Below are 16679 nucleotides of genomic sequence, written 5' to 3'. Positions count from 1 at the left end.
ATTGCTAAAAAGGTGAAACGATTGGATTTGTTTCGTAACGTTTGTAAACGTTTGACTTAAATTCCTAAAAAGCTGAAACCCTTGAATTTATTTTGTAATCTTCTAAACGTTTGGCTTAAATTGCTAAAAAGGTGAAACGCTTGGTTTGTTTCGTAACGTTTGTAAACGTTTGAATTTGTTTCGTAACATTTTAAACGATTTGATTTGTTTCGTAACGTGTGTAAACATTTTGCTTAAATCGCTAAAAATGAAAAACGTTTGAATTTGTTTCGTAACGTTATAAAAGTTTGGTTTTGTTTTGTAACGTTTGTAAATGTTTGGCTTGAATTGCTAAAAAGGTGAAACACTTGTATTTGTTTCGTAACGTTTGTAAACGTTTGGCTTAAATTGCTAAAAAGGTAAAACGCTTAGATTTTTTTTCTAATGTTTGTAAATGTTTTGCTTAAATTGATAAAAACAGGAAACGCTTGGTTTTGTTTCGAAACGTTTGTAAACATTTGAATTTATTTCGTAACGTTTGGAAACGTTTGACTTCAGTCCCTAAAAAGGGGAAACGTTTGGATTTGTTTCGTAACATTTGTAAACATTTGACTTAAATAGCTAAAAAAATGTCTACATATATTTTGTAACGTTTTTAACGTTTGGCTTAAATCGGATATTAAACTCCTTGGATCACTCAAGTCTTAGGAAATTTCAAAAAGGTCACTAAAGTCAATTTTCTTACAAAATGGTCACTGAACTATACCTTTTATTACAAAAGGGTTCACCCATATAAAACGACGTAAAAACCTAATATTTTTGCTTACGTGGCAAGCCAAAATTACAAAAAGGAACATATTTCAATGACTTTTTTGTAATAAAAGAAATAACCCAATGATTTTATTGTAGTTCACAAAAAGTTTAGTGTTCTTTTCGTAACAATGGAAATATTTTTGTAATAAAAGGTATAGTTCAGTGACCACTTTGTAAGAAAATTGACTTTAGTGACCTTTTTAAAATTTCCTGAGACTTGAGTGACCCAGGGAGTTTATTATCCGCTTAAATCGCTAAAAAGGTGAAATGCTTGGATTTGTTTCGTAACGTTTGTAAACTTTTGACTTAAATCGCTAAAAAGGTAAAACTTTTGTATTTGTTTCGTAACATGTGTAAATGTTTGTCTTAATCCGCTAAGGTGAAACGTTTGGGATTTGTTTCGTAACGTCAGTAAACGTTTGGCTTAAATTGCTGAAAAGGTGAAACGTTTGGTTTTGTTTCGTAACGTTTGTAAACGTTTGGCTTAAATCGCTAAAAAGGTGAAACATTTGGATTTATTTCGTAACGTTTGTTTTAGATCGCTAAAAAGATTAAAGGTTTTGGTTTGTTTCGTAACGTTAGTAAACGTTTGGCTTAAATTATTAAAAAGGGTTTCGTAACGTTTTAAATTTTTGGATTACTTTCGTAACGTTTGTAAACGTTTGGCTTAATTCGCTAAAAAGGTGAAACATTTGGATTTGTTTCCTAACGTTTGTAAACGTTTGGCTTAAATCGCTAGAAAGGTGAAAAATTTGGCTTAAATCGCTAAAAAGGTTAAACTTTTGGATTTGTTTCGTAACTTTTGAAAATGTTTGGCTTAATTTGCTAAAGAGGTGAAATGTTTGGATTTAAATTGCTAAAAAGGTGAAACGTTTGGATTTGTTTCGTAATGTTTGTAAATGTTTGACTTAAATCACTAAAAAGGTGAAACGTTTGGATTTGTTTTGTAACGTTTGTAAACGTTGGCTTAAATCGCTAAATAGGTGAAACATTTGTTTTGTTTCGTAACATTTGTAAACATTTGGCTTAAATTGCTAAAAATAGGTGAAACAATTGGTTTTTCTTTCGTAACATTTGTAAACCTTTTGCTTAAATTGCTAAAAATGTGGAACGTTTGGATTTATTTCGTAACGTTTGTAAACATTTGGCTTCAATCGCTAAAAAGATGAAACACTTCGATTTGTTTCGTAATGTTTGTAAACGTTTTGCATAAATTGCTTAAAAGTTGAAACGTTTGGATTTGTTTCGTAACGTTTTAAACGTTTGGCTTAAATCGCCAAAAAGGTGAAACATTTGGATTTGTTTCGTAACATTTTAAACGTTTGGCTTAAATCGATAAAATGGGGAAACGTTTGAATTTTTTTCGTAATGTTCGTAAACGTTTGGCTTAAATTGCTAAAAAGGCGAAACGCTTGGATTTGTTTTGTAACGTTTGTAAACGTTTGGCTTAAATTGCTAAAAAGGTGAAATGCTTGAATTTGTTTCGCAACGTTTGTAAACGTTTGGCTTAAATTGCTAAAAAGGTGAAACATTTGGATTTGTTTTCAAACCATTGTAAATGTTTGGCTTAAGTAGCTAAAAAGGTGAAACGTTTGGATTTTTTTCGTAACGTTTGTAAACGTTTGAATTAAATCGCTAAAAAGGTGAAACGCTTGGATTTGTTTCGTAACGTTCGTAAACGTTTGGCTTATAGTGCTAAAAAGGTGAAACTCTTGGATTTGTTTAGTAATGTTTGTAAACTTTTGGCTTAAATTTCTAAAAAGGTGAAACGCTTGGATTTGTTTTGTAATGTTTGTAAACGTTTGGCTTAAATCTCTAAAAAGGTTAAACGCTTGGATTTGTTTCGTAACGTTTGTAAACATTTGGCTTAAATTGCTAAAAAGGGGAAACGCTTGGATTTGTTTTGTAATGTTTGTAGACGTTTGGCTTACATTGCAAAAAAAGGTGAAATGCTTGGATTTGTTTCGTAACGTTTGTAAACATTTGGCTTAAATTGCTAAAAAGGTGAAACGTTTAGATTTGTTTTGTAATGTTTGTAAACGTTTGGCTTAAATTGCTAAAAAGGTGAAACGATTGGTTTTGTTTCGTAACGTTTGTAAACGTTTGGCTTAAATCGCTAAAAATGTGAAACGTTTTAATTTGTTTCATAATGTTTTAAACATTTGGTTTTGTTTCATAATGTTTGTAAACGCTTGGCTTAAATTGCTAAAAAGGTGAAACATTTAAACGTTTGGCTTAAATCGCTAAAAATGTGAAACGTTTTAATTTGTTTCATAATATTTTAAAGGAGTATTTCTATTAAATAGCACCACCTTTAGCGTTTTTTGCGATTTAAGCCATTACTATAAATTGTCTCAATTATTAGCCCAAACTTTCCAATCTTTTTAATTATTAGCCCAGGTCCCAATTTCGGAATCTGAAATCCCACATGGCTCACCGGATTGCCTTGTCAGCGCCAGCGTGGCCTCTTTATGCGACGTCGTTTTGGATTATTTCTACCAAATAACACGAACTACCATTTTGTCTCAAATATTAGCACAACTTTTTAAATATTTTTAAATTATTAGCCTAAAATCTGTTTTCGGCTATTGGAATCCAATATGCACATTTAAGAATAACTAATGTCGTTTCATGTGTTTCACATTTGGCTCGCAGTGTGACTCGTCAAATTATTAAATAATATTTAAAATAATAGTTAATTAGGAATAGTTTATCTTATATAATACTTTGGATGATTAATTTAATAGTTTAACATTTTTAATTGATAATAAAATTTTATAATTATATATAAAGAATTTAAATAAAAAAATCAAATAATAATTAAAATATTAATTTATTGAAAGTAGTTTACCTTATTTAGAATTTTATATGATTTACATATAATTAAAATAGTAATCGTTAAATATTTATAATAGTTTATTTTAATTAGTACTCTAAACAATTATCTTAATATAGTAGTTTAATTTAATTAGTACTCTAAATTAGTAATTTATTTTAGTTAGTACTCTTTTTCTAATAATTATCTCAATAGTTTTTAATTAATAATTATATTTTATAAAGTGAAGAAGATAATAACGTAAATGTGCCTGTCCCCCCCCCCTCCCGTGGTTTTATATATAGTATTAGCGTTTCGCCACGCGTTACACATGTGAGCGACACTTACATGATCCGTTATTTAAATTTTAAATTAATTAAAATATTAAATATAATATTTTATTTGTAAATAAATTATTATAATTATTTTTATTTAAATAAAAACTATACCACGTGTGTGATATTAATTAATAAGACCCGTTATATATAATATTAATTTATTATTATCACATGTTACGCACATGAGCGACATTTTTATGTCTCGTTATATGTATTAATGTTAATTAAGATATTTACATGACCCGTTATTTAACTTTAAAAAATATCAAATATAATACTTTGTTTTTAAATAAATTATTTTCATTTACAATTAGAATTAATTAAAATATCAAAATATAATATTCAGTTCTAAATAGTAATTGTTTGCATGAGAGCGACATTTATATAACCCGTAAATATATTTATATCTATTAAACTAATTTGTTGCACTTATATGACCCATTATTAAGATGAAGTAGATGCTATTAACTCAGCTACTAATTTATTGTACTTATATAGCTTGACGGTTGATAACATACATAGCATTCAGTAGCTGTGAGTAACAATTGATAGCATACATAGCATTCTGTAACAGTTGATAGTAACATAGCATACATATCATTTAGAGTTTGTGACTTTATGGCTGTGATTTTAGGATTGTAAATTTATGACTGTGACGTAGGGTTAGTTGTGATTCCAATAGCCGAAAACAGATTTTAGGCTAAAATTTAAAAATATTTAAAAGGTTGTGCTAATATTTGAGACAAAATGGTAGTTCGTGTTATTTGATAGAAATAATTTAAAACGACGTCGCATAAAGAGGCCACGCTGGCGCTGACAAGGCAATCCGGCGAGCCACGTGGGATTTCAGATGACGGAATTGGGACCTGGGCTAATAATTAAAAAGATTGGAAAGTTTGGGCTAATAATTGAGACAATTTGTAGTAGTGGCTTAAATCGCAAAAAACGTTAAAGGTGGTGCTATTTAATAGAAATAACCCTATTTTAAACATTTGGTTTTGTTTCATAATGTTTGTAAACGCTTGGCTTAAATTGCTAAAAAGGTGAAACATTTAAACGTTTGGCTTAAATCGCTAAAAAAGTGAAACATTTTGATTTGTTTCGTAACGTTTGAAAATGTTTGACTTAAATCGCTAAAAAGGTGAAACATTTGGATTTGTTTCGTAACGTTTGTAAACGTTTGGCTTAAATCGCTAAAAAGGTGAAACATTTGGATTTGTTTCGAAACGTTTGTAAACGTTTGGCTTAAATCGCTAAAAAGGGGAAACGTTTGGATTTGTTTCGTATCGTTTGTAAACGTTTGGCTTAAATCGCTAAAAAGGTCAAACATTCAGATTTGTTTCCTTACCTTTGTAAACGTTTGGCTTAAATTGCCAATAAGGTGAAACATTTGGATTTGTTTCGGAACGTTTGTAAACGTTTTGCTTAAATTGCTAAAAAGGTGAAACGCTTGGTTTTGTTTCGTAATGTTTGTAAACGTTTGGCTTATATTGCTAAAAAGGTGAAACACTTAGATTTGTTTTGTAATGTTTGTAACCGTTTGGCTTAAAATGCTAAAAAGGTGAAACACTTGGATTTGTTTCGTAACGTTTGTAAAGATTTGGCTTAAATTGCTAAAAAGGTGAAACGCTTGGATTTGTTTTGTATTGTTTGTAAACGTTTAGCTTAAATTGCTAAAAAGGTGAAACGTTTGGATTTGTTTCGTAATGTTTATAAACATTTCGCTTAAATCGCTAAAAGGTGAAACGTTTGGATTTGTTTCGTAATGTTTGTAAACATTTCGCTTAAATTGCTAAAAAGGTGAAACGCTTGGATTTGGTTCGTAACGTTTGTAAACATTTGGCTTATATTGGTAAAAAGGTGAAACGCTTGGATTTGTTTTATAACGTTTGTAAATGTTTGGCTTAAATCGCTAAAAAGGTAAAACGTTTAGATTTGTTTCGTAACGTTTGTAAACGTTTGGCTTAAATTGCTAAAAAGGTGAAACGTTTGGATTTGTTTCGTAACGTTTGTAAACGTTTGGATTATATTGCTAAAAAGGTGAAACGCTTGGATTTGTTTTATAACGTTTGTAAATGTTTGGCTTAAATCGCTAAAAAGGTAAAACGTTTAGATTTGTTTCGTAACGTTTGTAAACGTTTGGCTTAAATTGCTAAAAAGGTGAAACGTTTGGATTTGTTTCGTAACGTTTGTAAACTTTTGGCTTAAATTGCTAAAAAGGTGAAACGCTTGGATTTGTTTCGTAATGTTAGTAAACATTTGGCTCAAATTTCTAAAAAGGTGAAACGCTTGGTTTTGTTTCGTAACGTTTGTAAATGTTTGGCTTATATCGCTAAAAATGTGAAACGTTTTAATTTGTCTCAAATCGTTTTAAACGTTTGGTTTTGTTTCGTAGCGATTGTAAACTTTTGGCTTAAATTGCTAAAAAGGTGAAACATTTGGATTTGTTTTGTAACGTTTGTAAACGTCTGGCTTAAATCGCTAAAAAGGTGAAACATTTGGATTTCTTTCGTAACGTTTGAAAACATTTGGCTTAAATCGCTAAAAGGGGAAACGTTTGTATTTTTTTCGTAACGTTTGCAAACGTTTGACTTAAATCGCAAAAAAAGTGAAACTTTTGGATTTGTTTCGTAACGTTTGTAAATGTTTGGCTTAAATTGCTAAAAAGGGGAAATGTTGGGATTTGTTTCGTAGCGTTTGTAAACATTTGGCTTAAATCGCTCAAAAGGTGAAACATTTGAATTTGTTTCTTACCGTTTGAAAACGTTTTGCTTAAATCGCTAAAAAGGCGAAACGTCTGGATTTGTTTGGTAATGTTTGCAAACGTTTCGCTTAAATCGCTCAAAAGGGGAAACGTTTGGATTTGTTTCGTAATGTTTGTAAACGTTTTGCTTAAATTGCTAAAAAAGGTGAAACGCTTAGATTTGTTTCGTAACGTTTGTAAATATTTGGCTTAAATTGCTAAAAAGGTGAAACACTTGGATTTGTTTCGTGACGTTTGTAAACGTTTCGCTTAAATTGCTAAAAAGGTGAAACATTTGGATTGGTTGCGTAACCTTTTAAACGTTTTGTTTAAATAGCTAAAAAAAGAAACGTTTGGATTTTTTTCCGCATAGTTTGTAAACGTTTGGCTTAGATTGATAAAAAGATGAAACGTTTGGATTTGTTTCGTAACGTTTGTAAATGTTTGGCTTAAATTGCTAAAAAGGTGAAATGTTGGGATTTGTTTCGTAGCGTTTTTAAACGTTTGGCTTAAATCACTCAAAAGGTTAAACATTTGGATTTGTTTCTTACCGTTTGTAAACGTTTTGCTTAAATCGCTAAAAAGGTGAAACGTCTTGATTTGTTTCGTAACGTTTGCAAACTTTTCGCTTAAATGGCTAAAAAGGTGAAATGTTTGGATTTTTTTCGTAATGTTTGTAAAGGTTTGTCTTAAATCGCTTAAAAGGTTAAATGTTTGGATTTGTTTCGTAACGGTTGTAAACGTTCGGCTTGAATTGCTAAAAAGGTGAAACGCTTGGATTTGTTTCGTAACGTTCGTAAACGTTTTGCTTAAATTGCTAAAAAGGTGAAACGCTTGGATTTGTTTCGTAACGTTTGTAAATATTTGGCTTAAATTTCTAAAAAGGTGAAACACTTGGATTTGTTTCGTGACGTTTGTAAACGTTTCGCTTAAATTGCTAAAAAGGTGAAACATTTGGATTGGTTGCGTAACCTTTTAAACGTTTTGTTTAAATCGCTAAAAAAAGGAAACGTTTGGATTTTTTCGCAACGTTTGTAAACGTTTGGCTTAGATTGATCAAAAGACGAAACACATGGATTTGTTTCGTAATGTTTGTAAATGTTTGGTTTAAATTGCTAAAAAGGTGAAACACTTGGATTAGTTTTTTAACGTTTGTAAACGTTTGACTTACATTGCTAAAAAGGTGAAATATTTGGATTTGTTTCGTAGCGTTTGTAAATGATTGGCTTAAATCGCTATAAAGGTGAAACATTTGGATTTGTTTCGTACCGTTTGTAAACGTTTGGCTTAAATTTCTAAAAAGGTGAAATATTTGGATTTGTTTCGTAACGTTTGTAAACGTTTGGCTTAAATTACTAAAAAGGTGAAACGCTTGGATTTGTCTCGTAATGTTTGTAAACATTTGGCTTAAATTTCTAAAAAGGTGAAACGCTTGGTTTTGTTTCGTAACGTTTGTAAAATGTTTGGCTTAAATTGCTAAAAAGGTGAAACGCTTGAATTTGTTTCGTAAAGTTTGTATACATTTGGCTTAAATTTCTAAAGAGGTTAAACGCTTGGTTTTGTTTCGTAACGTTTGTAAATGTTTGGCTTATATCGCTAAAAATGTGAAACGTTTTAATTTGTCTCAAATCGTTTTAAGCGTTTGGTTTTGTTTCGTAACGATTGTAAACTTTTGGCTTAAATTGCTAAAAAGGTGAAACATTTGGATTTGTTTTGTAACGTTTGTAAACGTCTGGCTTAAATCGCTAAAAAGGTGAAACATTTGTATTTCTTTCGTAACGTTTGAAAACATTTGGCTTAAATCGCTAAACGGGGAAACGTTTGTATTTTTTTCGTAACGTTTGCAAACGTTTGGCTTAAATCGCAAAAAAAGTGAAACTTTTGGATTTGTTTCGTAATGTTTGTAAATGTTTGGCTTAAATTGCTAAAAAGGTGAAATGTTGGGATTTGTTTCGTAGCGTTTGTAAACATTTGGCTTAAATCGCTCAAAAGGTGAAACATTTGAATTTGTTTCTTACCGTTTGAAAACGTTTTGCTTAAATCTCTAAAAAGGCGAAACGTCTGGGTTTGTTTGGTAATGTTTGCAAACGTTTCGCTTAAATCGCTCAAAAGGGGAAACGTTTGGATTTGTTTCGTAATGTTTGTAAAGGTTTGTCTTAAATCGCTTAAAAGGTGAAATGTTTGGAGTTGTTTCGTAACGGTTGTAAACGTTCGGCTTGAATTGCTAAAAAGGTGAAACGCTTGGATTTGTTTCGTAACGTTCGTAAACATTTTGCTTAAATTGCTAAAAAGGTGAAACGCTTGGATTTGTTTCGTAACGTTTGTAAATATTTGGCTTAAATTGCTAAAAAGGTGAAACACTTGGATTTGTTTCGTGACGTTTGTAAACGTTTCGCTTAAATTGCTAAAAAGGTGAAACATTTGGATTGGTTGCGTAACCTTTTAAACGTTTTGTTTAAATAGCTAAAAAAAGGAAACGTTGGATTTTTTTTCGCATAGTTTGTAAACGTTTGGCTTAGATTGATAAAAAGATGAAACGTTTGGATTTGTTTCGTAACGTTTGTAAATGTTTGGCTTAAATTGCTAAAAAGGTGAAATGTTGGGATTTGTTTCGTAGCGTTTTTAAACGTTTGGCTTAAATCACTCAAAAGGTTAAACATTTGGATATGTTTCTTACCGTTTGTAAACGTTTTGCTTAAATCGCTAAAAAGGTGAAACTTCTTGATTTGTTTCGTAACGTTTGCAAACGTTTCGCTTAAATGGCTAAAAAGGTGAAATGTTTGGATTTGTTTCGTAATGTTTGTAAAGGTTTGTCTTAAATCGCTTAAAAGGTTAAATGTTTGGATTTGTTTCGTAACGGTTGTAAAGGTTCGGCTTGAATTGCTAAAAAGGTGAAACGCTTGGATTTGTTTCGTAACGTTCGTAAACGTTTTGCTTAAATTGCTAAAAAGGTAAAACGCTTGGATTTGTTTCGTAACGTTTGTAAATATTTGGCTTAAATTTCTAAAAAGGTGAAACACTTGGATTTGTTTCGTGACGTTTGTAAACGTTTCGCTTAAATTGCTAAAAAGGTGAAACATTTGGATTGGTTGCGTAACCTTTTAAACGTTTTGTTTAAATCGCTAAAAAAAGGAAACGTTTGGATTTTTTCGCAACGTTTGTAAACGTTTGGCTTAGATTGATCAAAAGATGAAACACATGGATTTGTTTCGTAATGTTTGTAAATGTTTGGTTTAAATTGCTAAAAAGGTGAAACACTTGGATTAGTTTTTTAACGTTTGTAAACGTTTGGCTTACATTGCTAAAAAGGTGAAATATTTGGATTTGTTTCGTAGCGTTTGTAAATGATTGGCTTAAATCGCTATAAAGGTGAAACATTTGGATTTGTTTCGTACCGTTTATAACGTTTGGCTTAAATTTCTAAAAAGGTGAAATATTTGGATTTGTTTCGTAACGTTTGTAAATGTTTGGTTTAAATTGCTAAAAAGGTGAAACGCTTGGATTTGTCTCGTAATGTTTGTAAACATTTGGCTTAAATTTCTAAAAAGGTGAAACGCTTGGTTTTGTTTCGTAACGTTTGTAAATGTTTGGCTTAAATTGCTAAAAAGGTGAAACGCTTGAATTTGTTTCGTAAAGTTTGTATACATTTGGCTTAAATTTCTAAAAAGGTTAAACGCTTGGTTTTGTTTCGTAACGTTTTCAAATGTTTGGCTTAAATCGCTAAAAATGTGAAACGTTTTAATTTGTTTCATAACGTTTTAAACGTTTGGTTTTGTTTCGTAACGATTGTAAACTTTTGGCTTAAATTGCTAAGAAGGTGAAATATTTGGATTTGTTTTGTAACGTTTGTAAACGTCTGGCTTAAATTGCTAAAAAGGTGAAATATTTGGATTTCTTTCGTAACGTTTGAAAACGTTTGGCTTAAATCGCTAAAAGGGGAAAGGTTTGTATTTTTTTCGTAACGTTTGCAGACGTTTGGCTTAAATCGCAAAAAAAGTGAAACGTTTGGATTTGTTTCGTAATGTTTATAAATCTTTGGCTTAATTTGCTAAAAAGGCGAAACGTTGGGATTTGTTTCGTAGCGTTTGTAAACGTTTGGCTTAAATCGCTCAAAAGGTGAAACGTTTGGATTTGTTTCATACCGTTTGTAAACGTTTGGCTTAAATCGCTAAAAAGGTGAAACGTTTAGATTTGTTTGGTAACGTTTGCAAACGTTTCGCTTAAATCGCTAAAAAGTTGATTGGATATGTTTCGTAATGATTGTAAAGGTTTGGCTTAAATCGCTAAAAAGGTGTAATGTTTGGATTTTTTTCGTAACGTTTGTAAACATTTGCCTTGAATTGCTAAAAAGGTGAAACAATTGGATTTGTTTCGTAACGTTTGTAAACGTTTGACTTAAATTCCTAAAAAGCTGAAACCCTTGAATTTATTTTGTAATCTTCTAAACGTTTGGCTTAAATTGCTAAAAAGGTGAAACGCTTGGTTTGTTTCGTAACGTTTGTAAACGTTTGAATTTGTTTCGTAACATTTTAAACGATTGGATTTGTTTCGTAACGTGTGTAAACATTTTGCTTAAATCGCTAAAAATGAAAAACGTTTGAATTTGTTTCATAACGTTATAAAAGTTTGGTTTTGTTTTGTAACGTTTGTAAATGTTTGGCTTGAATTGCTAAAAAGGTGAAACACTTGTATTTGTTTCGTAACGTTTGTAAACGTTTGGATTAAATTGCTAAAAATGTGAAACGCTTGGATTTGTTTCGTAATGTTTGTAAACATTTGGCTTAAATTTCTAAAAAGGTGAAACGCTTGGTTTTGTTTCGTAACGTTTGTAAATGTTTGGCTTAAATTGCTAAAAAGGTGAAACGCTTGAATTTGTTTCGTAAAGTTTGTATACATTTGGCTTAAATTTCTAAAAAGGTTAAACGCTTGGTTTTGTTTCGTAACGTTTATAAATGTTTGGCTTAAATCGCTAAAAATGTGAAACGTTTTAAACGTTTGGTTTTGTTTCGTAACGATTGTAAACTTTTGGCTTAAATTTCTAAAAAGGTGAAATATATGGATTTGTTTTGTAACGTTTGTAAACGTCTGGCTTAAATCGCTAAAAAGGTGAAATATTTGGATTTCTTTCGTAACGTTTGAAAATGTTTGGCTTAAATCGCTAATAGGGGAAAGGTTTGTATTTGTTTCGTAACGTTTGCAGACGTTTGGCTTAAATCGCAAAAAAGTGAAACGTTTGGATTTGTTTCGTAACGTTTATAAATCTTTGGCTTAATTTGCTAAAAAGGCGAAACGTTGGGATTTGTTTCGTAGCGTTTGTAAACGCTTGGCTTAAATCGCTCAAAAGGTGAAACGTTTGGATTTGTTTCATACCGTTTGTAAACGTTTGGCTTAAATCGCTAAAAAGGTGAAACGTTTAGATTTGTTTGGTAACGTTTGCAAACGTTTCGCTTAAATCGCTAAAAAGTTGATTGGATATGTTTCGTAATGATTGTAAAGGTTTGGCTTAAATCGCTAAAAAGGTGAAATGTTTGGATTTTTTTCGTAACGTTTGTAAACATTTGCCTTGAATTGCTAAAAAGGTGAAACGATTGGATTTGTTTCGTAACGTTTGTAAACGTTTGACTTAAATTCCTAAAAAGGTGAAACGCTTGAATTTATTTTGTAATCTTCTAAACGTTTGGCTTAAATTGCTAAAAAGGTGAAACGCTTGGTTTGTTTCGTAACGTTTGTAAACGTTTGAATTTGTTTCGTAACATTTTAAACGATTTGATTTGTTTCGTAACGTGTGTAAACATTTTGCTTAAATCGCTAAAAATGAAAAACGTTTGAATTTGTTTCGTAACGTTATAAAAGTTTGGTTTGGTTTTGTAACGTTTGTAAATGTTTGGCTTGAATTGCTAAAAAGGTGAAACACTTGTATTTGTTTCGTAACGTTTGTAAACGTTTGGCTTAAATTGCTAAAAAGGTAAAACGCTTAGATTTTTTTTCTAATGTTTGTAAATGTTTTGCTTAAATTGATAAAAACGGGAAACGCTTGGTTTTGTTTCGAAACGTTTGTAAACATTTGAATTTATTTCGTAACGTTTGGAAACATTTGACTTCAGTCCCTAAGAAGGGGAAACGTTTGGATTTGTTTCGTAACATTTGTAAACATTTGACTTAAATAGCTAAAAGTAAAAATGTCTACATTTATTTTGTAACGTTTTTAACGTTTGGCTTAAATCGGATATTAAACTCCTTGGATCACTCAAGTCTTAGGAAATTTCAAAAAGGTCACTAAAGTCAATTTTCTTACAAAATGGTCACTGAACTATACCTTTTTATTACAAAAGGGTTCACCCATATAAAACGACGTAAAAACCTAATATTTTTGCTTACGTGGCAAGCCAAAATTACAAAAAGGAACATAGTTCAGTGACTTTTTTGTAATAAAAGAAATAACCCAATGATTTTATTGTAGTTCACAAAAAGTTTAGTGTTCTTTTCGTAACAATAGAAATATTTTTGTAATAAAAGGTATAGTTCAGTGACCACTTTGTAAGAAAATTGACTTTAGTGACCTTTTTAAAATTTCCTGAGACTTGAGTGACCCAGGGAGTTTATTATCCGCTTAAATCGCTAAAAAGGTGAAATGCTTGGATTTGTTTCGTAACGTTTGTAAACTTTTGACTTAAATCGCTAAAAAGGTAAAACTTTTGTATTTGTTTCGTAACATGTGTAAACGTTTGTATTAATCCGCTAAGGTGAAACGTTTGGGATTTGTTTCGTAACGTCAGTAAACGTTTGGCTTAAATTGCTGAAAAGGTGAAACGTTTGGTTTTGTTTCGTAACGTTTGTAAACGTTTGGCTTAAATCGCTAAAAAGGTGAAACATTTGGATTTATTTCGTAACGTTTGTTTTAGATCGCTAAAAAGATTAAAGGTTTTGGTTTGTTTCGTAACGTTAGTAAACGTTTGGCTTAAATTATTAAAAAGGGTTTCGTAACGTTTTAAATTTTTGGATTACTTTCGTAACGTTTGTAAACGTTTGGCTTAATTCGCTAACAAGGTGAAACATTTGGATTTGTTTCCTAACGTTTGTAAACGTTTGGCTTAAATCGCTAGAAAGGTGAAAAGTTTGGCTTAAATCGCTAAAAAGGTTAAACTTTTGGATTTGTTTCGTAACTTGTGAAAATGTTTGGCTTAATTTTCTAAAGAGGTGAAATGTTTGGATTTAAATTGCTAAAAAGGTGAAACGTTTGGATTTGTTTCGTAATGTTTGTAAATGTTTGACTTAAATCACTAAAAAGGTGAAACGTTTGGATTTGTTTTGTAACGTTTGTAAACGTTGGCTTAAATCGCTAAATACGTGAAACATTTGTTTTGTTTCGTAACATTTGTAAACATTTGGCTTAAATCGCTAAAAATAGGTGAAACAATTGGTTTTTCTTTCGTAACATTTGTAAACCTTTTGCTTAAATTGCTAAAAATGTGAAACGTTTGGATTTATTTCGTAACGTTTGTAAACATTTGGCTTCAATCGCTAAAAAGATGAAACACTTCGATTTGTTTCGTAATGTTTGTAAACGTTTTGCATAAATTGCTTAAAAGTTGAAACGTTTGGATTTGTTTCGTAACGTTTTAAACGTTTGGCTTAAATCGCCAAAAAGGTGAAACATTTGGATTTGTTTCGTAACATTTTAAACGTTTGGCTTAAATCGATAAAATGGGGAAACGTATGAATTTTTTTCGTAATGTTCGTAAACGTTTGGCTTAAATTGCTAAAAAGGCGAAACGTTTGGATTTGTTTCGTAACGTTTGTAAACGTTTGGCTTAAATTGCTAAAAAGGAGAAACGTTTGGATTTGTTTAGTAATGTTTGTAAACGTTTGGCTTATATCGCTATAAAGGGGAAACGTTTGGATTTATTTGGTAACATTTGTAAACATTTGGCTTCAATCGCTAAAAAGATGAAACGTTTGGATTTGTTTCGTAAGTTTTTAAACATTTCGCTTAAATCGCTAACGTTTGTAAATATTTCGTTAAAATTACTAAAAAGGTGAAACGCTTGGATTTGTTTTGTAACGTTTGTAAACGTTTGGCTTAAATTGCTAAAAAGGTGAAATGCTTGAATTTGTTTCGCAACGTTTGTAAACGTTTGGCTTAAATTGCTAAAAAGGTGAAACATTTGGATTTGTTTTGTAACGTTTGTAAACGTCTGGCTTAAATCGCTAAAAAGGTGAAACATTTGTATTTCTTTCGTAACGTTTGAAAACATTTGGCTTAAATCGCTAAAAGGGGAAACGTTTGTATTTTTTTCGTAACGTTTGCAAACGTTTGGCTTAAATCGCAAAAAAAGTGAAACTTTTGGATTTGTTTCGTAACGTTTGTAAATGTTTGGCTTAAATTGCTAAAAAGGTGAAATGTTGGGATTTGTTTCGTAGCGTTTGTAAACATTTGGCTTAAATCGCTCAAAAGGTGAAACATTTGTATTTGTTTCTTACCGTTTGAAAACGTTTTGCTTAAATTGCTAAAAAGATGAAACGTTTGGATTTGTTTTGTAATGTTTGTAAACGTTTGGCTTAAATTGCTAAAAAGGTGAAACGATTGGTTTTGTTTCGTAACGTTTGTAAACGTTTGGCTTAAATCGCTAAAAATGTGAAACGTTTTAATTTGTTTCATAATGTTTTAAACATTTGGTTTTGTTTCATAATGTTTGTAAACGCTTGGCTTAAATTGCTAAAAAGGTGAAACATTTAAACGTTTGGCTTAAATCGCTAAAAATGTGCAACGTTTTAATTTGTTTCATAATGTTTTAAACATTTGGTTTTGTTTCATAATGTTTGTAAACGCTTGGCTTAAATTGCTAAAAAGGTGAAACATTTAAACGTTTGGCTTAAATCGCTAAAAAAGTGAAACATTTGGATTTTTTTCGTAACGTTTGAAAATGTTTGCCTTAAATCGCTAAAAAGGTGAAACATTTGGATTTGTTTCGTAACGTTTGTAAACGTTTGGCTTAAATCGCTAAAAAGGTGAAACATTTGGATTTGTTTCGTAACGTTTGTAAACGTTTGGCTTAAATCGCTAAAAAGGTGAAACGTTTGGATTTGTTTCGTAACGTTTGTAAGGGTTTGGCTTAAATTGCTGATAAGGGGAAACGTTTGGATTTGTTTTGTATCGTTTGTAAACGTTTGGCTTAAATCGCTAAAAAGGTCAAACATTCAGATTTGTTTCCTTACCTTTGTAAACGTTTGGCTTAAATTGCCAATAAGGTGAAACATTTGGATTTGTTTCGGAACGTTTGTAAACGTTTTGCTTAAATTGCTAAAAAGGTGAAACGCTTGGTTTTGTTTTGTAATGTTTGTAAACGTTTGGCTTATATTGCTAAAAAGGTGAAACACTTAGATTTGTTTTGTAATGTTTGTAACTGTTTGGCTTAAAATGCTAAAAAGGTGAAACACTTGGATTTGTTTCGTAACGTTTGTAAAGATTTGGCTTAAATTGCTAAAAAGGTGAAACGCTTGGATTTGTTTTGTATTGTTTGTAAACGTTTAGCTTAAATTGCTAAAAAGGTGAAACGTTTGGATTTGTTTCGTAATGTTTATAAACATTTCGCTTAAATCGCTAAAAGGTGAAACGTTTGGATTTGTTTCGTAATGTTTGTAAACATTTCGCTTAAATTGCTAAAAAGGTGAAACGCTTGGATTTGGTTCGTAACGTTTGTAAACATTTGGCTTATATTGCTAAAAAGGTGAAACGCTTGGATTTGTTTTATAACGTTTGTAAATGTTTGGCTTAAATCGCTAAAAAGGTAAAACGTTTAGATTTGTTTCGTAACGTTTGTAAACGTTTGCCTTAAATTGCTAAAAAGGTGAAACGTTTGGTTTTGTTTCGTAACGTTTGTAAACGTTTGGATTATATTGCTAAAAAGGTGAAACTCTTGGATTTGTTTTATAACATTTGTAAATGTTTGGCTTAAATCGCTAAAAAGGTAAAACGTTTAGATATGTTTCG

The sequence above is a fragment of the Mercurialis annua genome, linkage group LG3 (genome assembly GCF_937616625.2).
Source record: "Mercurialis annua linkage group LG3, ddMerAnnu1.2, whole genome shotgun sequence".
NCBI classification, from domain to species: domain Eukaryota; kingdom Viridiplantae; phylum Streptophyta; class Magnoliopsida; order Malpighiales; family Euphorbiaceae; genus Mercurialis; species Mercurialis annua.
This window is presented reverse-complemented; position numbering follows the sequence as displayed.